The sequence below is a fragment of the Suricata suricatta genome, chromosome 3, assembly GCF_006229205.1.
Source record: "Suricata suricatta isolate VVHF042 chromosome 3, meerkat_22Aug2017_6uvM2_HiC, whole genome shotgun sequence".
NCBI lineage: Eukaryota > Metazoa > Chordata > Mammalia > Carnivora > Herpestidae > Suricata > Suricata suricatta.
In genome coordinates, this window is record NC_043702.1 from 116,664,891 (window position 1) to 116,690,667 (window position 25,777).

The window sequence follows — 25,777 nt, forward strand, 5'->3', positions numbered from 1 at the left end:
CAAGCAGCGGAGCGAGGCAGGCCTAAGTGTGCAGGTGCAGAGTGAGTAGGTGACACTCAAGTGTGCAAGGGGCCAGCCTGCCTCTCTTAGGCCTGCAGTGTGAGCTGACATGTGGAGTCCCATCAGCGTTCTGCTGTTCATGGCCCACTGTCCACGTGCATAGAGCAGGCTCTTGGGACACTGGGGAGAGGTGTCCTGCTGGGGCCCCGGGCTCCCCGTGGAGGGAGGAGGCATCCTGCTGTGGCCCTGGGCTCCCTGGGGAGGGAGAGGGCATCCTGCTGCAGCCCTGGGCTCCCCATGGAGGGCGGGGGGCGTCCCACTGGGGCCCGGGCTCCCAGTAGGGCAGAAGGGCATCGAGTCAGGGCATCACCACTGGGGTCTGGGACCGTCAGCTCAGCCCCCAGGACAGACCTCCTCTGGCACAGACACCAAGAGCAGTGCAAGGAGCTTCTGAACTTTCTATACTCCATGTTTGTCACAGGAATGGGGTGGGATGGACCAGGCTGAGCAGCCAGTCAGAAACTACCCTCACCAGCCCCTGCCACTTCCCTGCTTTGGTTCCCAGCCTGTGATCTGCCCCACCCTGGGGCAAGCAGGGCAGGTGTCTGCCTCCTGCAGAGGGCCCAGCATCCATTGGCCTTGGACAGGCATCTGCAGGCTCTGTGTGCTCTAAGAACATTCCAGAAGCCAGAGCCCTGTGATCATGCCCATTATGAAACCCTGGGCATGGGGATGTTCAGCTCAATGTGCTGGGCAGAAGTGAATGGGATGGGGTGAGGGGGTTGGTGCATGGGGCACCTCTGTGCCAACAGCTCGGAGCCTAGAGCTGCTTCAGATCCTGTGTCTCCCTCTCTCTGCCCTTCCCCCACTCGTGCTCTGTCTCTCTGTCTCTGTCTCTCTCTCAAAAATACACAAACATTAGACACTCCATTGGTGGGACAGGCAGAAAAGGCCTCACCTAACGTCAAAGTGTCTGGTTGAGCTAATGTTCCGTAACTAGCAGGCGGGAAGCAGACACACTTCAGAACCCGAACGGCAGGTTTGGGCTGCGCCATTCCATTGTGACATTGTGAGGGCCCGGCAGGGGGTCCCATGGTCCCGCAGCACCGACCGCTCCGTGCAAGCCATGACCCTCAGACATCGAGGCAGATCCAACTCGTGTCTCACAGAGAAGCATCATGGACCTGAGTGACGAGCACCATCCCCGGCTCCTGGCTTCCAGGCCCTGAGCTGTCCCCCCACAGAGACTGGAGACCCTCTGGCTTTGCTCCAGGTGCAAATCCAAGGAGAAACCCTGTTCCCAGGCATGACGAAGACACCGGGGAATACCACATAGGGGAAGGTGCAATCATGGCTCCTGGCTTTCAAAACTTGGCACTGAGATGTGTGGGTGCTGTAAAGTTTAATTTTATAAAAATGTGAGTAGAGTTATCTAGATACTAATAACCAATTCATGATTAATTGACAACTGAATGCTGTAGATTAGAGTCCTAAGACTTTTGTGGGGGCACCTAGGGGGCTCGGCCAGTTAAGCATCTGAGTCTTGATCTCGGCTCAGGTCGTGATCTCATGGTTCGTGGGTTTGAGCCCCATGTTGAGCTCAGAACCTGGAGCCTGCTTCAGATTCTGTGTCTTCCTGTCTCTCTGCCCCTCCCCTGCTCATGTTCTCTCTCTCTCTCAAAAATAAACAAACATTAAAAAGAGAGAGAGAGAGAGAGAAAGAGAAAAGAGTCCTAAGACTTCAGAAAATAGCCTCTGTGAGTCAGTCATGGGGGACAGGGGTGGGGGGAGCGGCAGGCGGCCTTGAAGGTGGAAATGTTTGGGAGCTGAGCACTATTCTTTCACTGAACACATTCAGCCACAAAGACTGATATTCCTTAACCCTGCAGTTTGATTCTCCCTGGAAGGCCTCCCGGCTTCTATGTTAGCCATGGCCACCTTCCTAGGACAAGAGTCAAGCTCCGGCCAACGATAATCTCGTCTCTGGATTCTGGTGTCCCTGTCAGCAGTAGGTGCCCTGGCCTGAAGCATCTCCCAGGGCTGAGGTGGAGAGCCAGCACATGGCCACGGTCCCCGAAGGGTCTCTGCAGCAGGGTCCTGGCTAGGAACCATCTGCTAGACCTACCAGCCTCTTCCTGCTCAGCCGTGTGCAGCAGCACGTGGGCGGGCACGGGGCCATGACTGGGATGGCTGTTGTAGATGGAGGAGTACGGTCTACATGTGAACCTCAGCTTTGTGTCATGAGCACAACACACAACCAAAGGGAACCGGAAGGTGGGGAGGAGATTCCAGGAGGTCCTGGGGAGGAGGTGGTACAGGAGGTGGGCACCGAGGGAGTGACCAAGCCATGGGAGAGAGCTGATGGGAAACACCACAAGACAACACCAGGAATGGACGAGGACCTGAGAAACCATGGGAGGGGCATGCGGCGCCGGCTTCTCCAAGTGCGGACGCACAGCGGTTTCTGCCTGTTAAAACTCTGGTTCCTCAAAATTGGCCTCAGCAGGAGAATTTATATCTTAGAAACTGGCAAATGCTACAGAGAAGGATTTTTGTTTGTTTGTTTATGGAGAGCAAGTTGGCCAGCACACCATCGGACCATGTGTGAGGAGCCAAAGATGTTGGTCAATTAAAAATTTAATGTTTTATTTATTTTTGAAAGAGAGAGAGAGAGAAACACTGTGAGCAGGGGAGGGTCAGAGAAAGAGGGAGACATAGAATCCGAAGACAGGCTCCAGGCTCTGAGCTGTCAGCACAGAAACTGACGCAGGGCTCGAACCCACAAACTGCGAGATCATGACCTGAGCCAAAGCTGGACACTCAACTGACTGAGCCACCCAGGCGCCCCAATATATTGGTCAATTTTAGAACCATGTAAGGTCTTGGTTAAAAGGAACAGAAGCTGAGGCACCTGGGTGGTTCAGTCCTTGAGAGTCTGAATCTTGATTTCGCCTCAGGTCATGATCTCACGGTTTGTGAGATCAAGCCTTGCATCAGGCTCTGCACTGACAGCACAGAGCATGCTTAGAATTCTCTATCCCTGACTCTGTCCCTCCCCCCTGCTTGCTCTCTCTCTCTCAAAATAAATATATTTTTAAAAAGGGAACATAAGTCTATACTATGGATACTGGGCTACCTTGTGGCCCTGAGGAAGCTGCAGGCCTTTGGGAAAGGATGTAACCAAGAACACTGTCAGAACCTTCCAGCATTCAGCTCTGCCTTCTTACAACAGCTCTCTGTCCCTCTCTCATTTTTCTTTCCCTCCTTCTCCCAAGGGTTTCTCTGTGTTCCAGTTCCAGAGAACATGGCTGATATGGCTCTTAAATATGACAGCCAACCCTGCAAACACGTCTCCTTCTCTGTTCCAGTTCCAGAATGTCCTGCAGAAAAACCATGAGTCACTATGTCACTCGCTCAGGTGTCCACTTCTGGACCGACTGGCGCTGCAGGGGAGGCACGCTTCAGAGAAGGAACTGAACCTGGTCCCTATTCGGTCGCAAGCCAGTCCCAAAACCGACAGATGGTGGCCAGCGATCACACAGACACCACCACTCACGAGGTAGGGGTGTGGATGTGGGGGGGCAGTTCCCAGAAGGACCCACATGGCAGAGCACCAAGGACCTCGAGGTGGAGAGGGAGGAGAACACAAGAGGAGCCGGGGCGGCAGCCAGACTACCACGTGGCCGGCAGGCTTGGGTGTCCCGGTTCCCAGCTTGGCGCGGCCACGTGGGCGGGAAGGCCCTGATCAGATTTCGGGGGGGGTGTTTTGTTTTTTTGACACTGGCTGAATTTTATTACTTTTGCATATGGAAAGCTTACCGGTGTCCACCCAGCCCAGTTTGGCGGCCAGTATTTTATCCTTTGCCTTTTCCAGCTCAGCACGTGAGCCATCGGCTTGGGACACAGGACGTGGATGCCCAGCGGTGGCGGATCCCGACTGTCTCCTGCAGCAGCTGGTCCTGATGGCCTCCAGCAGTCCAACCCGAGCGCGTATCTCCAGGGGTCACCTGTGAGAGTGCGGCAGGGGTGCAGGCCTACGCTCCCCTGGGCCGTGCAGTGCCCTTCAGAGTCGAGCCACAGGAAAGCCGGGCGCTCGGGGGCCCCATCAGTGCAGCCAGCGCCAGCAGGGGCTTCCTCCCTTTCCCGGCCTGGTGCTGGGCTTCACCCCTGCTTGAGGGTCAGGGGCCTCTTGGGGGGCATCCGGGCACTGCCTCTGCCTCTTTCCTGCTTTGTCCCTGGCCTGTGGGGGGTGGGGGGCACCTGCTGCAGATGAGTGGCAGTTTGGCCATCCAAGGCCTGGTTTTTAATCATGGCTGCAGCCGCCGGCCGTAGCAGGACCAGGTGACAAAGTGGGGAGTTCCTTTGGGGTTGGATGTTTTCTCTTTCGGCATCTTGGACACCTGGAGGGAGAGTCAGATTTCTGCTTGGATTGCACCACCCCGTCGCAGACGATGAGCATGTGACAGATGAGACCCTGGGGCGGCACTGGTCCAGAGAGCTCCCTCTGGGGCTGTGCTCCCAGTGCTGGGCTTTGTTCTTCCTTTCTGCCCGGCCTCCCTGAGGCCGCAAGTGCTTGGGGCCCTGATGGCTGTCTTCTCCACCCGGGGTCACAGGCATACTCACTCCTCTCCATCTTATATCATAGAAGGTGCAAACTATTTCCTCCTGGCGTGGCTCTCCCTCCCACGGTGGCCTCCAGCAGGTGTCACTTCCCAGAATGAAGTGGACCAGGCAAGACTGGAAAAGCAGTAGAGAGTCGGGAACAGCAGGCTGAGCCGGAAGGGAGCAGAGCACAGGAAGGCGGCAAGGAAGGACCACACTGCAGTGTGATGACTTCTGCTTACCAACTCCTTCCTCTGCACCAACACCCACCCGGCTGGGGTCCCGGATGTGTACACATGAACATTGGCTAAGTCCCTTTGTAAAAACTATTATTGGAGTGCCTGGGTGTCTCAGTCAGTTAAGCATCCAACTTCAGCTCAGGTCATGAGCTCACAATTTGTGTGTTCGAGCCCTGCATCGGACTCTGTGCTGACAGCTCGGAGCCTGGAGCCTGCTTCTGATTCTGTATCTCCCTCTGTCTATGCCCCTCCCCCCCTCAAACTGTCTTTCAAAAAGTAAATATTTTTAAAAAAAACTACTGTTGAGTGAAGTTTGGTGGTCTTTTATTAAAATACACATTCATGGGACGCCCGGGTGGCTCAGCCGGTTGATTGTACAACTCTTCTTGATTTGGCTCAGGTCATGATATCAGGATCGTGGGATCAAGCCCCACATCAAGCTCTTCTACAAGCATGGAGCCTGCTTGGGATTCTCAATCTCTCTCTCTGCCCCTCTCCTCCACCTGTGCTCTCTCAAACAATAAAAAAATATATATGTGCAAAAAAAATTGCTAAGCTCAAAGGTTTGTCACAAACCGAACAGATTCTACTGTGTAGCCACCTCTCAAATCTGGAAATAAAATTACAGGAGCCCAGGAAGTCTCCCCCGTCCCCCTGCCTCGTCACTGAAAGCTGTAAAGATAAGCCCAGCCTTTGCTTGCAACAGGACGGGTTGGGTTTTGCCTGGTTTTATGCACGTGTCTATAAATAGATTCATATGGCGTATTCTCTCCTCCAGCTCCTGCGACTCAAGGTTATGTAAGTGACGTTCACCCACCCTGTAGCAGGAGGTTACAGGTCCTTCTCCACTCTGCCGAGTGGGGGCGCTACATCTGATCCACGTTTCTGGCTGGCAGCTTCCCATTTGGGGTCACCGTGCATACTCCTGCTATGGCCCGAGCATAAGCTGCAAACATGCAAAGTAGTACAAAATACCTTCTTCCTAAACTATTAATTTATATGGCATCAAGGAATGGATCTAAGTGTTTAACCAGGGCTTGAGAGATGGAGAGAAAGAACAGAGAGAGAGAGAGACAGAAAGAGAGAGAAAACACAATAAAAGAATAAAACTCTGCCTCGGGACAAACCAACTCTGTGGCAAGATCACAAAATGGCAGAATTGCCTCCATTTCCATGGTGCGCTCTGCCCGTAAACGCGTCCCCTTTCCTCACACCCAACTTCACACGACAACAAGAGAACAGTGTGATGTTTCATTCAATTCAGGGTCATTAACACCATGGCCACACTAGGTGCCCGGCCTTATTACTACTTTTGTTGGACAACAAATGCAAAATTTAACTATTCATTTTGCTGAGACAGACCCTGTCCTGTTTCACATTGCCCCCCTCCCCACTTGCCCATTCTTTACATCTCCATATGCATTTGCCCTTGAGGCTAGGATTGAGCCTATTCACTATCCAGGACACAAAATAAAAACAATCTCTATACGAGGCAACACACAGTGGGTCCTCAGAGTTTGTCAGAAACACACACAAATGGTTTTCCACTGTAAGAATTTTCTACCTTATTAGAGTTGGCCTCCAGCCCACGTTTGAATTGTGGAAAATAACTCTTCTAAGATAAACCGGCAGAGCGCTGATGACCTTGCCATCTGCATGGATTATTTTAACTTTGGAGTTTAATGAAGGATGTAGTAGCAAATGTTGCATTCCTGTCTCGTGGCTTTACCCGCGGCTGTACTTCCTGCTTGGAATCAAAGTGGGGAGTAGGGGAGGGGGGCTGGGGCAGGACTTCAGACAGGGACTGGAATGTGACATGGCATCACTGCAGTTAGTAGGCAGGTGGGAACACAATGTGCGGTAAACACTGTCAGCCCTGCCACTGCCACTCTCTAAATGCCGTGGTGAGGATGAGAATTTGGGAAGAAAGTTCTGCCAGCAAGCCCAAATAATCTTTCTACATCATTGATCGGTTCTTTGTTTGACGAGGTTAATGTTTGATGTGAAAAGCTCTGCATTTTATTTATTTTTAATTTTTTTAATGTTTATTAATTTTGAGACAGAGAGAGATTGACAGAGTGTGAGCAAGGGAACAGGACACACAGAATCTGAAGCAGGCTCCAGACTCCAAGCTGTCAGCACAGAGCCCGATGCAGGGCTCGAATTTTCGGACTGCCAGATCATGACCTGAGATGCTTAACCAACAGAACCACCCACATGCTCCAAAAAGCTTTGCATTTTAGCTTTTGGCCCGGGAAGGAACACTCAATCAGGAGCCCAAAGACCTGTGTGCTGGTCTAGTCTCTGCCACCTCTTTGCTGATTGGCCCTGAGCAAGTCACAGGCTCTCTGGGCCTCTGTGTCTTCACTGATGAGTCCCAAACAAATAAGACAATCAATATGAAAGTGTGCTCTGGCAATGGCTCAGTCCTGCTCTCTGCCAACGAACTAAGCTTGTGACAAGATACTTCCCTTGGGAAAGCAAGTCTCCCAGAAATAACATGCTAACTAATAATATAAATGTTTGCGTTCTGTCCTTCTGTTAATTTCTCTTTTCTGCTTGTGGCTTCTGGGCCATGTGGAAGGTCCACACGCACACGTAGGTGAACCCTCTGGAAAAACAGATCTGTCCCGGCTATGATCGTGACTTTATCACTCTACAATGAGAGAGGGGATACGAGTTGGGTGGGCAGCCAGGGGTATAGGAGGACCAAGCAGGGCCCCGGGGCTTCTAGGTTATCCACAAACACTTTTTTATGGAAAGATAAATCGGAAGACAGGAAAAAAGAAATTAACATCTTGTCCTTCAGAAGGGTGATGAGTCTCTGGGGACACTCTGCAATGAGGTAAGGACTCTAGGAAGGCCTCTAAGCTCTAAGACACCCTACAATCTCTAAGTACCAAAGTCCTACCACTGGACCTTTTCACTCAAATGGAACCAAGATGGATTGAGCACTTCTAACATTTAGATGGACGGGCTTGAAGGTATCAAGTCACTTTTCCAGTGTTGTAGGGTAGATGACCTTGGATAGCACTGTGGGCCTGAGAGCTGGGATAGGAGTGTAGTGAAGTGAGGGAACAGAGGGCACTGCAGAAAGCCAGCCCAGGACTGGGTGCAGCGGTAAAAGATACAGACTGTCCTCGAGGAGGTCAGTCTAATAACGACTGAAAACATAAGCCAATAATAATATAAGCTAAAGATAGAAAACATATGCCACCCCACACAGGATGAGTCCACTCTGCTCATCTTATAGGTGAGAAACAGGCCCACAGGACAAGTAAGTAGCTTGTCCAAGGTCGCTCAGCTATGGCAGAGTCACACCAAGGATCCAAGCCTCCCCCTTCCTCACCACCCCCTTCCCTCCTAGCTTCTTCTCTCTCACCAGAAAGGCTATTGTTTACTTAGCACCTTTAATATGCCAGGCCTGTGCTAAGTGTATACATGGATACTTCTATGCCCACAATAGTATGAAACTAGAAATTACCTGAAGAAAACTGAAAAATCCATAAATATGTGGAGATTAAACATGTGACTGAATAACCAATGGCTCAAAGAAAACATTGAAAAAGAAAATAAAAAATACCTTGAGACAAACCAGAATGGAAATATAGCATACCAAAATTCGTGGGGCATGGCAAAAGCAGTCCTGAAAGAGAAGTTCATTGCAATAAACGCCTACCAATAACACAAGAAAAGTGTCAAATAAACAATCTAAATTTACACCTCAAGGGACGAGGAAAAGAACAAAGCCCAAAGTCAGTAGAAAGAGGGAATAACAAAGATTAGAGCAGAAATAAATGACATAGAGACTAAAAAGAAAATAGAAAAGATCAATGAAACTAACAGCTGGTTCTTTGAAAAGATAAACAAAATTGACAAGCCTTTGGCTAGACTCACCAAGAAATAAAGAGAGACGGCTCCAATCAAATCAGAGGGTCTCAGTCATAGAAACATCCAACTCTTCATTTCAGCTCAGATCATGATCTCATGGTTCGGAAGACTGAGCCACATCTGGCTCTCCACTAACAGTGTGGAGCCTGCTTGAGATTCTCTCCCTCTCTCTCTGTCCCTCCTTCCCTTCCCAAGAATAAATAAATAAACTTTAAAAAATATGAAATGAAAGATATGAAAGAGATGCTATGATTGATACCACAGAAATACAAAGAATCATAAGTGACACTATAGAAGGTCATATGCCAACAAATTGGACAACCTAGAAGAAATGGTAAATTCCTAGGAATGTATGGCCTACCAATCTGACTCATGATAAAATAGAAAATCTCAACAGACTGATAACTAGTAAGGAGATTGAATCAGTAATTAAAAACTTCCCAGCAGGGGCGCCTGGATGGCTCAGTTGAGTAAGCACCTGACCTTGACTCAGGTCATGATCTCACAGTTCATGAGTTCAAGCCCTGCATCAGGCTCTGTGCTGACAGTTCAGAGCCTGGAGCCTGCTTTGGATTCTGTGTCTTCCTCTCTCTCTCTGCCTCTCCCCTGCTCACATTTTGTCTCTCTCTCTCTCTCTAAAAAATATACATTAAAAAAAATTTTTTTAAACTTCCCAACAAAAGTCCAGAAACCAGTTGGCTTCACTGGTAAAGTCTACCAAATATTCAAAGAAGAGTTAATACCAATCCTTCTCAAACTCTTCCAAAAATATAAAAGAGGAGGGAACTCTTCCAAACTCATTTTGTGAGGCCAGCATTACCGTGATATCGGAGTCAGATGAAAATGTCACAAGAAAAGAAAATTATAGGTCAGTATCCCTGATAAACAAAGATGTGCAAATCCTCAACAGAAATATTAGTAAACTGAGTCTAACAATACAGTAAAAGGATCACATGCCATGGTCAAATAGGATTTATTCCATGGATACAAGGATGATCCAACATCCACAAATCAATGGGACACACCACATTAACAAAATGAAGGATAAAAATCATATGATCACCTCAATAAATGCAAAAGAAGAATTTGACAAAATTCATCATCCATTTATGATAAAAAATACCCAACAAGGTGGGTATGAAGGGAATGTACTTCAACATAATAAAGACCATATATGCCAAGCCCGCAGCAAGTATCATACTCAATTGTGAAAAACTGAAAACTTTTTCTGTAATATCAGGAACAAGTCAAGGATCTCAAAACTTCCTACATTCATTCAACATAGTATTGGGAGTCTTGGCCACAGCAATTAGGCAAGAAAAAGAAATAAAGGGCATCCAAATCAGAAAGGAAAAGGAAAACTGTCACTACGAACAGATGACATTATACTCTACATAGAAAACTCTAAAGACTCCACTAAAAAACTGTCAGAACTAATAAACAAATTCAGTCAAGTGTCAGGATACAAAATCAACATACCAAAATTGATTGCATTTGTATATGCTAATAACAAACTGTCAGAAAGAGAAACTAAGAAAACAATCCAATTTCAACTACATTAAAAAGAATAAAATACCTGAGAATCAATTTTACCAAGGAGATGAAAGACCTTTATATTGAAAACTATAAGACATTAATAAAATAAATAGAAAAAGACACAAATAAATGAAAAGACATTCTGTGCTCATGGATTGGAAGAATCAACATTGTTAAAATGTCCACACTACCCAAAGCCACTGACACACTCAGTGCACTCTCTATCAAAACCCAATGGCATTTTTTTCAAAGAAATAGAACAAATAATCCTAAAATTTGTACGGAACCACAAAAACTCCACGTAGCCAAAGAGATCTTGAAAAAAAAGAATAAACCTGGAGGACTCATGCTCCCTGATTTCAAACTATATTATCAAGCTGTAGTAACGGAAACAATATGGTATAGAAGCAGATATATAGATCAATGGGACAGAACAGAGAGTCCAGAAATAAATCTACACATCTGACACATCTGTAGTCAATTAATTTACAACAAAGGAGCCAGGAATATTCCATGAAGAAAGGACAGTCTCTTCAATAAGCGATATTAGGAAAACTGGACAGCCATGTGCAAAAGAATGAGACCAGGTCACTGTCTTACATTATATACAAAATTTACTCAAAATGGATTAAAGAGTATAGGCACCTGGGTGGCTCAGTCAGTTAAGTGTCTGACTCAATTTTGGCTCAATTCATGATCTCATCACTCATAGGTTTGAGCCCCACATCAGGCTCTGTGCTGGCAGTGTGCAGACTGCTTGGGATTCATTCTCTCTCTCTCTCTCTCTCTCTCTCTCTCTCTCGATAAATAAACTTAAAAAATGGATTAAAGATATGACCATAAGACCTGAAACCATAAAATTCTTGTAAGAAATCATAGGGGGTAAATTCCTTAGTGATGATTTTTTGAATCCAACACCAAAAGCAACTAAAGCAAAAAATAAACTATTGGGATGACATCAAACTAAAAAGCTTCTGCACAGCAAAGGAAACCATCAACAAAATGAAAAGACAACCAACAGAATGGGAGACAATGTTTGCAAATCATCCATCTGATGAGGGGTTATTATCCAAAATATATAAAGAGCTCACACAACTCAATAGCAAGAAAACAAACAATCCAATTAAAAAGTGGGCAGGAGATCTGAATATGCATTTTTCCAAAGAAGACATCCAGGTGGCCAACAGATACATGACAAGATACCCAACATCACTCTTCCTCAGGGAAATGCAAATCAAACCACAACAAGATGTCACCTCACATCTGTCAGAATGGCTAAAATTAACAACAACAGGTGTTGGTGAGAATGTGGAGAAGGAACCCTCATGTACTGTTGGTGGGAATGTAAATTTCCACAGTCACCATGGAAAACAGTATGGAGCATCCTTAAAAAATCAGGGGTGCCTGAGTGGCTCAGCCAATTAGGCATCCTGATTATGATCAGGTTATGATCTTGTGGTCCGTGAGTCTGAGCCCCATGTCGGGCTCTGTGCTGACAGCCCAGAGCCTGGAGCCTGCTTCGGATTCTGTGTCGCCTGCTCTCTCTCTCTCTCAAAAATAAATAAATATTTTTAAAAATTGAAAATAAGACTTCCTTATGATCCAGCAATTCTTCTTCCAGTATTTATCCAAAGAAAATAAGAACACTAACTCGAAAAGATACCAGCACCTCCTCGTTCACTGCAGCGTTGTGGGAGCGGGTAGACAGAAACGACCCGTGTCTGTCAACGGATGAATGGATGAAGGAATAGTAGTATATACGTATATAACAGAATATTATTCAGCCATAAAAAGAATAAAACTTCCCATCTGCGGCATCACTGATGGATCTTGAGGGCATTATACGAAGTGAAATAGGTCAGCTAGAGAAAGACAACTACCGTATGGTCTCTCTTACATGTGGAATATAAAAAAAGAAAAGAAAAAACCAGTTCACAGATACAAAGAACAGATGGGTTGTTGCCAGAGGCAGACAATAGGGGTGGGAGAAATGGGTGAACGGGGTCACAAAGTTAAAAAGAAAAAAAAGTCTGTTGTGTTACAGCCACTATGCAACTGGGTCCGTGCAGCTGCCGGCTATCCAAACTCTCACAATGAAATATTTGTACCTCAAAATGGTTAAGTAACATATTCAAGATGGCAGCAATGTTTGGGTCATGACTTTTTCTTAGGTTCAAACTCTAAACCATCGGTCTGCAAGGTGGAGCACAAGATAATCCAATGTTCCAGAGGACACAGTTTAAATAAGAGAACTCTATTTGTTTTGTAGTTTGAGTAAATTTTTAAGTATACACATTGTATTGGCACAGTTGCATACAGAGGTAATCTATAAGTAAAGATATGTACCTCTTTGGGTGCTTTGTCTTTGAAATTCAGTACCGATGGGCGACCTATCTAAATAGCTGGGCTGAGCGGTCCTCCCTGGGAAGAGGAGGTGGGTGCTTGGCGGTGGTTTGGCCCCCATGGTTTGTTGTGTCCTGTGCTCAGATTTCAAGCCAGAGGGACTTTTATAGACACTTGCTTTTCATTGGTTACTAACTAATCTTTTCCTTCAAGTTTTCCTCTTGTGCAAGAGAAGAACAGAGAGGAAGAGAGAAGGGGGAAAGAAGAGCCCTTCTTTTGCCTGGGGCCTCTAGGACATGTTCCCTCCAGGGACCGTGGCTCCGGCTTCCTCACAAATCGGTATTTGTCACCAGGCTCTTCCATCCTCTCTGTAGCACTGTGAGCCTTGCTTGTGCATGTGCTCACTGGTGCTCACGCCTGTGCTTCTGGGAAAGGGGCTCCCCCAGCAGCACTGACCCTGACCTTGCTGACACACGTAGGTTCCTTATGGCCCAAACTGCTACGAATCCTTGAAATTCTTCTGAGTTTCTTACATGCTGCCAGCCTCTTCATGGTCAAGAATTCTACCTGGACACCCGGAAGTCATGGCCATCCTGTTTGCGCGCTCTTCTGTCCCAGGCTTCAGCTTCATTGGACTTTTCCAGTTGTCATCGCTGCAAGAAACTACCCGAAAACTCAGGATCCTAAAACAGCATTGATTTTGCCCACAAATCTGCAATCTGGCAAGGCTGGGTGGAGAAAGCTGGTCTCTGCCCACTTGGCTTCAGCGGGGGATCGTTTGAAGCTGGTGACCGGCATCTGAGGGTGCACTTAATGTGTTTGGTGGCTAATGCTGGCTCTCAGCTTGTCCAGTACTAGAGCAGCAACACGTGGTCTCACCATGTGGCCGGGCCCCAAAGGCAAGTGTTGAGAGACAGAGTGAGCCGGATGGAAGTCGTACCACCTTCCATGACCTTGGCAGTAGCTCTTCCACCAGAGTCTACTAATTGAGGCAGGTGCAAATTCCACCCACCCCCGACCCCCAGTCCAATTTTAAGCAGAGGGAACATAGACCCCATCTCTAGGTTGGGGGGCAGTGGCGATGTTCTGGGGGCAAGCATAGAAGCCGAAATAGCCCTATGCCTTTGGGGGGAAATGCACTGAGCCACAGAGATCTCGTGATGCTGCTGTTGTGGGCTCTCCTGGTCAGGAAACTTCATTTCTTTATATTTCTAATCATGATGGGAGTCGTAAGGGCCACCTCAAATTGCAAATCTCTGACTTCCTGTTCTTTGAATGTCATGTTTAAAATTAAAACAAAAATTCTCAATAATTTAATGGAGAAAACAGAACCCACATTCATATGCTTTCATAACAAATATTGTTTATCAGGAATAAAATAAGATTCTCATTGTTTATGCCAGAAGAGTGTGTTCTTACATTGATACGTGTTCTGACACTGGTAGGAGACATGATTTTTCAGGAGCTTTCAAAATAAATTCTTCTCTTACTGTCTGCGCACACATTTCCATCTGTTTGTGGCTGACACGGGAGGCGGTCCAACTTCCTTCAAGGTCATTTGAAACAAACTTTTGTTGCATGGCAGTAAACACTGTCACTTGGTAACAGACTTGTAGAATTTTTGGATGGATGCATTTCAATGCACTTCAACCACCGGCCGTCTTGGATCTGCCTACGGCTTCCCACTGGCAGCGAGGCAGCCACGGCTGTGAAAGCGAAACCTTGGAAGAGCAGGAAAACCTAAAGTAATTAACCCATGAGACGCGTTCAAGATAGGCCCACCAGCCCCACCGAATTTGCCTCAATAGTAAAGCCCAGACTTTGCTCTGAGTCACAAAAGTGCACCATGAGATTGGAAGTGAACCGCTCACCTAACATCATGCACGATCTGGCTCGTTAACCTCCCTCGAGCATAGATTCTGTTCTATTTCACTGTCTCCATCTCCTGCCCCGCCTGGTCACCCGGCCGGGCTGCTCATCCTCATCCAGGCCATCCTCTGATACTTCTGGTCCTAGTTCAACAGCCTTCCACGGCTATCAACTAAAATCTACACTTCTTCGGGGCATCTGGTGGCTCAGTCAGTAGAGCATCTGACTTTGGTTCAGGTCATGATCTCACAGTTTGTGGGTTTGAGCCCCGCATCGGGCTCTGTGCTGACTGCTAGCTCAGAGCCTGGAACCTGCTTCAGATTCTGTGTCTCTTTCTCTCTCTGCCCCTCCCCTGTTCACGCTCTGTCTCTCTCTGTCTCTCAAAAATAAATGTAAAAAAAATTTTTTTAAAAATCTACACTTCTTCAAGCACAGGGAAGAAAATCTGGCCCTATATCCAGCTCAGATTGTGCTCCTCATCCCCCCGCAGTGCTCCAAGTCCCCCTGTAGTGCTCCTTGTCCCCCCCGTGGTGCTCCATATCCCCAACAGAGCCCACGCTCTAGTGACTGCGCCTGGACTCCTGGTCTTCCCTCTTTCCTCCACCTGTCCCAACCCCATCTGCTCCTCAGGATCTAATAGAAGTGCTCCCGGGCAGCCTGCCCTCATCCCCCTGGGCCCTCTGACTCTGGGTCCTCACATTTACCTTTTCTACCCCGTGTCCCCATTGCTCAGGAACACGCCATTTGGCTCATCAGCCCAGAGTTCTCTGTGGACAGGGGACCCTGTAGGGCTCACTGTGGATGTCATCAGAGCATCCAGCCAGACACTGGAGCATCCCATCCCCCCTTCTGATGCCTCTATTCCAGGAATGATGCAGTCCCTCTCCACACACACAGTACTGCTCACACCAGACCCTTCTGCGGAGACTCCACTGTGCCTCTCAGAACTGCCAGTCCTTCACCCTGGGCTAAATCCTAGGTCCTCCATGAGCCCCTCCCACCCTCGTGACACTTCTAGGGGTGCCACCCCACTAGTCAGCCCTGTGTATGTGTCCCCCTCCATCCAAGGCTGAGAGGTGAAACTTCTGTGGCTTTGATTAAAACACGTGACTTCATGCCATTTCAAAAGATGTCTTATTTCACTTACTTTCCTGGATCCGCCAAGCCCTGTTAGCAGATACCATGTGGGCCCGCCCATTGTTCTGGGTTCCTGACACCCAGGGGGCACATCTCTCTCTGCTCAAAGGACCGGTCAGGGGTGGGAATTGATACACTCAACAGTGACAGACAAGAGTCCGTGTACAAGTACTTTAGACCTGTCACCCGTTGGGGGTCCTAGATCTAAGAAGCCTGTTTTACATTATTATCTAGAGTTTCCCCAGGAATCAGGCTCCGGACTCATCTCATCACTAAACCCTGGGCTCCTGGGCTTCCTGCCCCTCAAATCAGCCTTGCACCTCAGGGCCCTCATCTCTGGTCCCCTCCTGAGGGGCCCAAACCAGGATACCATGTGACCAACAAAGACCTGCCTGTGCGTATTTCCCTATCAGGCTTTCTGTGTAACAAAGATGGCCCCTCCCCCTCCTCTCTCTGCATGTGCTTTCCCTTCCTTCCCTGGCCTGCTCTGACCGGGACCTCCAGCTCACATCTGGGCATGGAACCCAGCCAAAGGGACCCACCGCCCCGATCTATCCTCTCCTCTGCCAACGTAGATCTTTGTGGAATCCCCTGCCTCAGTTCCCCACTCCCTGCAGGGAGCAGACCATGGTCCTTGGCTCGGCACTAGAGGCCCCTCACATCCACCGCTCACGCCTGTAACTCCCCCACAGCTTCGTCTGCGCTCCAGCCTGTGGGGAACCCTGACACCCTCCTCCCCTCTGTCTCTTTGTGCTGCTCTCTCCTGGGAGGTCCCCGCTCCACAGAAGACATGGCCTGGGGTTGTGAATATGGATGCGCTGACTTGTCACCTGCTCCGGGAAGTTTCTCTAGGGCAGGGACTGGACTTCCTTCTCTGTGAACAGAACTCTGTGACAGCCCTGCTTTCACTACTTGTGTCCTGGATCTCATCTGCTGTGTCACACGTCCTGCTGTTGGCAATCACAGAACCACCATCCCTCCCCCCTCCCCAACGACCACAGCCACTCTGGTCCCATGGGGCTCCTGGAGCCTGCTGGCTTGGGTTCGAATCCCGGCTCCACCCCTTAGCTGCTCTGTGACCGTAGCAAATCACTTAAGTTCTCTGTGCCCATTTCCCCTGCTGAAAGATTTGGATGGAACGGAACCCAACTCAATGGCTTGTTGTGAAGATTCACGTGGTAGGAAATGTAACACAATGAACACTGACACGCACAAAGCACCTAAGAAATATTAGCCGTTACCAGGAATGCTACTAGAAACAGTATTATTATCAGGGTTGGTATTAGTAATACTTCTCTTTATATGCCGGAGCAGAGGTACCCAAAGGGGGACCTGCATTTGTAAAGCTGTTGAGAAAGGGAACCTCCCCAAACCTACGAAGTAAAACTTCCTCAAGATGCAGATTGGAGGAAACTGAGGAGGCATGAGAGTTAAATGCAGTGTAGGATCCCAGACCAGAAAAAGGATATTTGTGGGCTAATTTGCAAACTCTGAGTAAGATCTGCAGCTGATTAATAGCACTGTATAAGTGTTAATTTCCTGGCCTACAACTAATTCAGAACATAAGCTTGTAAAACTTTTCCTAGGACAGAGCATGTATGATCAAAGGGTTCTCTTGGTGGGGGACCTGCTGTGCGCCCCTGCCCGGTGACCGCCCAGAGCCCAGCAAGGAGCTGCTCCAACGGGTGAACCCAGCGATCCATCCTTCCCGCGAGACGTGGGGGAGCGTTCGATGTTTGACAGCCTCCCCAGTATATCTATACACGCCCAGTAGGCGGGACAGTTTAGTCCCTATGTGGCTCCTGCAGGACCAGACGGGTACATGCAGACTCAGTAAGAGATGGCATTTGTTTAAATGAATTTAATCAGCCCTTCCCTCTGTGCACTTCCAAGACCATTTTCAACAGATGTCCTTGGAATATTGACCTCTCTCCCAAGATCTAACAAGTCTGCTTCAACTCCTACTGCACCTGAGAACACAGATGAGAGTTTTGGACCCTCCTTCTATGCTTACTTGTCTCACCTGGGAGACTTCTAGAACACTGAAAGCAGAATGTTCAATTACCAGTTTCTCTTTGGTGCCACAAATCATCATAACCTCAGTGGAGAGAGGAAATATTCCTTTAGAAAAACACAGGGGAGGGGAATGTCTGGGGGGTTTAGTCAGTTGAACATCCAACTTTGGCTCAGGTCATGATCTCACAGTTCATGGGTTCCAGCCCCGAGTCGGGGTCTGTGCTGACAGCTCAGAGCCTGGAGCCTGCTTCAGATTCTGTGTCTCCCTCTCTCTCTGCCCCTTGCCCACTCACACTCTGTCTCCCAAAAATAAATAAAGATTAAAAAAGAATAAAAGAAAGACTCTCACTTAATGTTGTGGAAGGCAAGAACATTGTGCCATCAGTGCCACCAACCACTCGGGGAGGCATGTCAGGGGACTTCAGTGGGAAGTGCTAACAAAGGGGAACCGGGAAGGTGTTCTGACCACATTGTGTGGCCCCTAAAAGCAAGCCCTGAGGCCCCGGAGGAGGAATTAAGAGGTCACTGACATCGTTCAAACAGGAAACGAGGATCTAGGGTTTTACCCCTGAAAACACATGGGGGCCTCCCGCCATGAGAGGGGAGCAGCTGTGAGAGGGCCGGCATCGGAGAAGCACCCCCACCCACGCGGCCACATGTGACCACGCTCCCGGCTCATCTGTGTCAGAGAGGCTCTCTTTGCTTCAAACGGGGCCTTTCTTAGGCCCGAGCTCTTGCTCCGAACTTGATCCTCTGGACAGCATTCCCACCCATGCTCCGCTTCCAGGCTTCTCAGCACCTGCAGGGTCTGAGCCAGCATCCTGGTCACGTGGCCAGGGGTTGCAGTGGGTGAACATGACTCCCAGGGGAGGAGGGGACGGCTGCAATTGCGATCTCCAGAAGGGAGCAAACTGCCTGCCTTTCAACATTTGCTCAACGCTCCTAAGTCCCTTTTACCGACCCAGATGGCCGTGAGGCTAGCTGAGTGACACAATCCAGAGCAGGTGGAGCCAGTCCCATGAGGTTGGACAAGCGGGAGACAGTGGCAGCCAAGCGCCACTGAGAGTGCCACCAAAGCCCACGGATGACCCCAGGCCACCAGGCTAGGGCCCCATGCTCGACACTGTCCAAGCCCGGAAGAGGCATCCAGAAGTGAAGGTGCACCGTGATGGCTTTCACACTGCCCTACAGGGGTGAGGTGAAGGGGGCCCAGCGTTGCTCTGCAGGCCCTGGGGGGCTCTTCTCCCAAAGCAGTGGATGCCTTTCCAGGACAGCTTCATGATGGCCTCACCCCTGCGTGGCTCCCCGTCACTAACTCTTACTGCCACACTGTCCTCTGGGGGAGGTGTGTGGACTTCACTGAAAGCCTACTGTCCGGCCAGAAGGTCCTTCCGTCCCTCGAATTCTCCAAGTCTCAGCTCAGAGGACTAGGCCTCCCTGGAAAGTACTTCCCAACACCCTGTACCCCTCTCCCACCACCTGCTCACTCTTGAGACATCGTGACCTGACTACTCAAACAGTGTGTTTATAGATCCATTCGGCATTTTATGATTGGTCTCCCCAGGTTGAGTCAAAGTCCTAGGAGGGCGGGGCCACGCCCCTGCTGTTCCCACTGCCCGCTGTGCCCCAAGCAGTATTTTAACCAACCAGATGCCCGGTGACCCTGACGGCCCCCTCGGGGAGTCCTCATGGGCCAGGCTCTGCTCACTGTGTGCAGCTCGCCAGCCGGTGACAGAGTGACACGGTCTCCCACATAAAGAGCACCCCAAAGCCCCATTGTGTCCACCAGAGCCCAGCTGCAGACCCTTCCTGTCTCCACCCTCCACACACCCGTGGCTGGTGCAGGTACCCGCCAGGGAGAACTGAGCCGCCGTCTTCTGGCCCTGAGCCTTCACGGCCTCCACCGCCGCCAGTCTCCGCGTCCGATGCCAGCTCCCCACCAGCCCCGCAGTGACGGCCCGTCCTCTGCCGTCTTCCCTGCTCCAAGCCTCCCTCCGGCCTGGGTCTGCAGGTGCCTGCTCCCACAGGAGTCAAGACCACTCTGGGGGACCCTCACTCGAGGAGAAAAGCAGCAAAAATTAGTCGTTTAACGTGATGCAGCTCGGTGCTCAGAGGGGAGCCGAGGGTCATCATCCTGACTCAGGAAAGGCACCCCCACCCCTTAGGGGAGTTTGGAGGCCCCACCTCTCACCCATAATGTCCTGAAGACACTGTTTCCCGTGAGAAGTCACCCCAGGACTGGTGCACAGGCGGTTAAAATCGCAACTTTGTGCTTTGGTGTGGAGCCCAGAAACATACATGGAATGTCAAGGAACCCCATTATGTGTCTGCTCCATGTCCCCCCATGACCTGGGAGGATGCAGGCTTGTGAGCTCGTGAATGGCATGCCGTCGAGAGGCAGGTCCCGGCCTCCCCAAGTCTGGGTGGAACTAGTGATCCCCCGGACAGAGGGTGGCCACCGCACAGTCACCCTGACACTTGCTTAGAAAGGCCCTGCAGCATCTGCTCGTCGTTTCTGGGAACCTTCAGCCCAGGGTCAGGCGAGAAGGTCCAGCTACGGTCAAGGACCAGAGAGAGACCCATCTTGAGGAGACCCATGGTCCCAGCCCGGTACCTGCATGTGGACCACGGCCCCGCCATTAGCTCACACACTAACGGTGACAGTGATGAGGGACCATAAGGCTGGCTGAGGGCCCAGCACAAGCTAGCACCGCGCGAGTCCAGGTGGGATGTGTGGGACATTCCTCAGGCACTCCTGGCTGCCCAAGTGAAAGGAAAGAAAACAATTGATGGCAAGAAAGGAATTGGCAGGGAGAATTTCCTCATAACCTGCAGCCCATGGCAAATACTCGAGGCAAATACAGAGTATGATGTTCCTCCAGGAAGCCCCTAGCATCCTACTGTTAATTTTTTACTAGAGCGAAAACAACCTTAGCTTGACACCAGCCAGGCCCCTGGCATCTTCTGAGTCCTCTTTAGCACATCAAGTCCTTCTAGAAACCTCCCTTTGGTCTTTACTCCCCAAACTCCACAGTATATAACCAGTCACCCCTCACAACCCCAGCACCTCTCTACCTGCCCACTGGCCTGTCCCCATGCTGTAATAAAATCACCTTTTTTGCACCAAAGATGTCTAAGAATTCTTTCTTGGCCGTCAGCTCTGAACCCCCATCACCCAAAAATCCCATCAACAGGGCAGGGCCTAGGGGGTTACAGGAAGGATTTGGGCCTTAATGTGAAGGCTTCAGGCCCAGGAGGGACGCAGCCAGAACTGTGCCCTTGAAGAGGTCTCTCTGTAGTCTCAGTGGGGAGAAGGGCCTTATTCAGGGAATATGCTGGAAGGTCAGCTTCCCCACCACCTCTCGGGGGCCCTGCCCTCCGAGGACGACCCTGACCTGTGGCCCTGCCGGCCAGGAGCCAGGACAAGCCCCACCATGAGCTAGCTGCTCTCCACTCTGCATCTGTCCCACGCCTCCCACAAGGTCCCGGGGACAGGAGAGCACAGCAGGCCGTCAGGACACCTGGGTCCACATGCTGAGCTCTGCAGGAACACCGGGCGGAGCCCTGTCATGGCTCATATCCCAGGAGGAAGGCTCTCTGGCTCACGGGTCACAGCCAGGGCCACCGCCGTCCAGCCATGAGCACAGCTTAGAGCCTAAAGCCTGCTTCAGATTCTGAGCCTCGCTGTGCGTGCAGGCTCCTCCCAGGGCTGGCGCAGTCACACGTACAGCTCTGGGACACTCAAGGGTCCCAGCTCAGGCCACATGTCCGTACCTGGATTCAGAGTGGTCTCAGCCTCAGGCTGCACCACATGGCACTGGGGCATCTGTTTGCCCAGTGGAACTGGATAGGGTGGGAGAGGCCACAAGCTGGGACTACGGGGTCTGCCGGGAGAGGACAGGGGTGTGTGTGGAGGGGGACTGGGGCTGGGGCCCCACGCCCTGAGAGGTGCTGCTGGGAGAGTGCCATTTCGAGGGGCTTCTACCCAGGAGCACACACTGAGCAGAGCAGGGGCCCTGACCTCCCTCCTGGTTGGGGCTGGGTAACCCCAGCTCGTGAGGTCTACGGGGCAGGCAGCTGCGTGGGGTCCTGCCTGCATCGCAGCCCAGACAGGCTTCACGGGCCTCCAGAGCTGACGGCTTCTGTGGGCGCTCGTGAGAGCCTCCTAAGAAATTCCAGGAACAGCTGGAAGTGGGGTCTTAGGGGAGGCTGGGGACATTGGGCAGGAAATGTCATCCCAGGGGGAAGGAAGGCGTGTCGGGAACAGCCAGGGGCTGCACGATGTCCCACCAATGAGACAGGAGCAGAAAGGCACAGGGTTGTCCCAACACCGCTAGGGTGAGAGGGGGCTAAGCGCAGGAAGGCCCTCTGCCCCCTGCTCAAGAAGACGGGCCCCCCATTGCTCCTCGACGTGATGTTCTGTGATACTCGGTTGACGAAGACTTACTTACTGTCACCTGTAGGCAAGTTCACGCAGGTTCAAAGATGCGGAAATCATACGTGCTGAGGGAGGAGCACTCAGTTTAGAGTTCTGAATACATTGCATGGGGCACCTGGTTAAGTGTCCGACCTCAGCTCAGGTCATGATCTTGTGGTTTGTGGGGGGTTCGAGCCCCGCATCGGGCTCTGTGCTGACAGCTTAGAGCCTAAAGCCTGCTTCAGATTCTGTGCCTCCCTCTCCCTGCTCCTGCCCCTCCCCTGCTCGCTCTGGAACTCTCTCTCTCAAAAATAAAATTAAAAAACAACCTCCATGTGATCTGGGCAGTTGCATGAGATTCTCCAGGTCTCTGCTCTGCAAAACCTTCTGACAGTGACAGGATCATGAGCTTGGGCACCCAAGTCACCAGGCAGGGGCCGTGGGGGCACTGAGCCCCACACAACCCACTCCTCCCACCCCTGCATGAACCAGGTCTTGAGTAGAGGAGCACAGAGAACTGCCCACACGTGAGCAGCTCCAGGCGTGTGGGGCACGTGGACATAAAACCAGACCAGGGGACGAAGGTGCAGGTGCCCAGCCCTGCCCACAGGCGTGGCTCGTGGACATCTGGGCCTTGCACGGTAACTACCAGGCCATCCTCAAGGTAATTCTGAGGCAAAGGATCCAGAGAACAGAGGTGAAGAAATGGTAAAATAGAATCCATGGCTTTCAAACTTCTCTGAGGACGATCCCTTAGAACACCAGTGCTGGGATCCCCTGTATGGGACCTTCATGTGGCTGTAAATGTGCACAAACCAAAACAAAAGCTTCCTGGAGCTCACCTGTGCCCAGGCCTTCATCTATTTTGTGTTGTTTTTATTCCATTTATTTTTTTTAAGTTTATTTATTTTGAGAGAGAGAGAGTAGGGGGGAAAGGCTGAGAGAGATTGAGAGAGAGAGAGAGAGAGAGAGAGAGAATCCCAAGCAGGCTCTGCACTGTCAGCACAGAGCCCAACGCAGTACTCAAACTCACGAACTGTGAGATCATGACCTGAGCTGAATCCAAGAGTCGCTCAACCAACTGAGCCCCCCAGGTGCTTCTGTTCATTTCGTTTCTTAAATGCTGCCCTTGACCCACTAGTTGCTGCTGCAAACCCTGAACCGGGGGAAAACCAGCAACACTGAAACGGATGATTCCCAGCTCTTCTCCATCCTCTTTATGCGAAGACCCCACCCGGTCGTCCTCACAGACGGCTGCACGCCATCTGTGTCTGGATTTGAAGTGTACAGCGATTTACACTCCCAGGAGGGTGTCGCTTCCCCACCTGGCATTTGGTTTGGCTTCAACAACACCGGGCCCCACACTGGACAGAGCAGAGGGGGGCTGTGGTAGAGTCCCAGGGAGCAGGCTCAGAGCCAGAGCCAAGGCCCCCAGAGAGTGAGGGCTGTGGGGTTGGGGCCCAGAGCCCCGGGGGGCAGCAGCAGGGGAGTGGGGGGGGGAGGCAGACCCAGCAGGTGCCCAGGGCTGTGCACTGTGACTTGCTGGGCCCTCGAGTCTTCAGGGGACTCGACCAGCCGGTGCTCTACTGAGGGGCTTTTCTGCACCCTTAAAGGAGCCCATCTGCATTTCTGGTAAGAGGACAGGTCACCGCAGTTGCAGGAGCAGCCTTGGGGGGGGCAGAGATGGGCCCCTGACCCAGGATTACTTTTTCTTTCTCAGTTAATCTTACAAAACTCTCACTTCACAGGTGGAAAGCTCATCCTGTAATTTCGAAGCTAAGTTTGGACTGAGAACAAACTCCCCAAGCCCTCATCCAGGGTGTCCCCAGCTCCCTCCCCACATGCAGCACCCACAGAGAAAGGTGCCCATGACCTGCCCTGAGGCCCCAGACCTAGCTCATCCCCGCCCCCCCCGCCCCCCGCATGCTGCTTGCTCTCCTTCTGTGGGGGCGGGGGGAGCAGGTGATGAACTGCATGCAGCTCGCTGGGGTCTGTGTCCCTCACAGTGTCCCCCCCTTCCTGTAACAGGCATGTGTCACAATAGCCACTCACATGTGAAGTCACAGAATCGCGGCCACCATGACCCATGGGCTTACCTGGGGGGGACAGGGGGTGGAAGGCCTGAGCACCCGTCACCGAGTCCTGCCTGCTGGGGGGGGTCAGGCACATGGCCCCCCTTCCGCATCTCACTGCACCTCACTGTGTCACACAGGCACCGAATTCGAGGAGCCCCTGCTTGAACAAAAAACATGGAGCTGCGGTGCCACACTGACAGTGACGGCTTGCTCCCCACCACCTGACGGAAGCCCCCCCCGGGCACCTAGCTGATGGTGTTATTCTGGGTTCTTTGCAGCAGATAATTGCTTATTCTTCAGGCTAAGTTTCGTACTGTCACGTCTGTTTGTGTTTCACAAACTGGCATAAATACAAGTGACTTTGGAAAAAATCAGTGATTCTATTTATAATCTCAAACGAATCCAGTGGAATGTTCTTAAATTCCACCTGCTTTGGGGGTAGCATGTCAGCAGAGATGCAGAGACAAAGAAACCGGGGCCCTGCGGCCAGCACATCGGAGGGGGGAAAGGGCCAAGTTAAACCAGCTGTGTGTGAACTGCTGATGTGAATAATCTCGTGAATCGGGTGTTTCTTCCAGGGAAAAATCCTCTGTACACTTCTCGGACAGTAATAGGGACTTAAACACACCCCCGAACACACTGCATCCTGGGCACCAACTCTCCCTGCCCACGGGTGCTCCTGACCAGGTCCCTCAGACTCCCGGGGACAGGAAAGATCCACAAGAGCGTCCCCACTCATTGTTCTCTTGGTCCCCCAAACACAGCTTCCTATGTGGCTCCTACAGACATTCCTCATAATCCTGCTTTTCAAGGTGCACGCTGTCCAGACGCCAACCAGGCCTGGGTCGAAAGCACACAGAGTGCAGAATGGAAAACCTTGCACCCCCAGGTCCATCCCCAAGGGCCACGTTATGGCTTGCGTGGGCCCTGTGTGCTTTTGCCTTTGTGAACCCCCTCCTCCATTAAAAATTAGGGGTGCCTGGGTGGCTCAGTCAGTCATCCAACTTCGGCTCAGGTCATGCTCTCACAGGTTGTGGGTTTGAGCTCCGCAACAGACTCTGTGCTGACAGCGGGCAGCCTGAAGCCTGCTTCAGAGTCTGTGTCTCCCTCTTTCTGCCCCTTCCCCACTTACACTGTCTCTTTCTCAAAAATAATAAATGTTAAAAAAAAAAAAAAAAGAATTGTGTTAGTGTCTCAAGCCATCAAGGACTGAGATACGGGAATTTAAAACAACGAGCAGAATCAAATGACCCAACCTGTATTTCAAATGAGCAAAACACCTACTAGTTAGTGGGGGTATGGGGGCCCAGGGAACAGAACTTATGTTACTGGAATGACGTATTATAGGTACATGGATGTTGTACTCCAGTTAGGGCATTAGTTTGACGGGGGCTCACTGGGGTCACCAACTCCAACATGACTTTAGCTCTATTCTAGCACTGAGCAAATGAGTGAATACCGTAAAACCTTGGATTGTGAAGAACTTGTTCTGCAAATGTTCTGCAATATGAGAAAACATTCCTAATAAACTTCAACTTGATAAACCAGCAATGTCTTGCCATGTGAGTCGTGCATGATGCTGAGTGTCACATATCACAACTGAGCCAATGGTTCTTGAAATCTGCTTTGATACACGAGTGCTTTGGACTCCA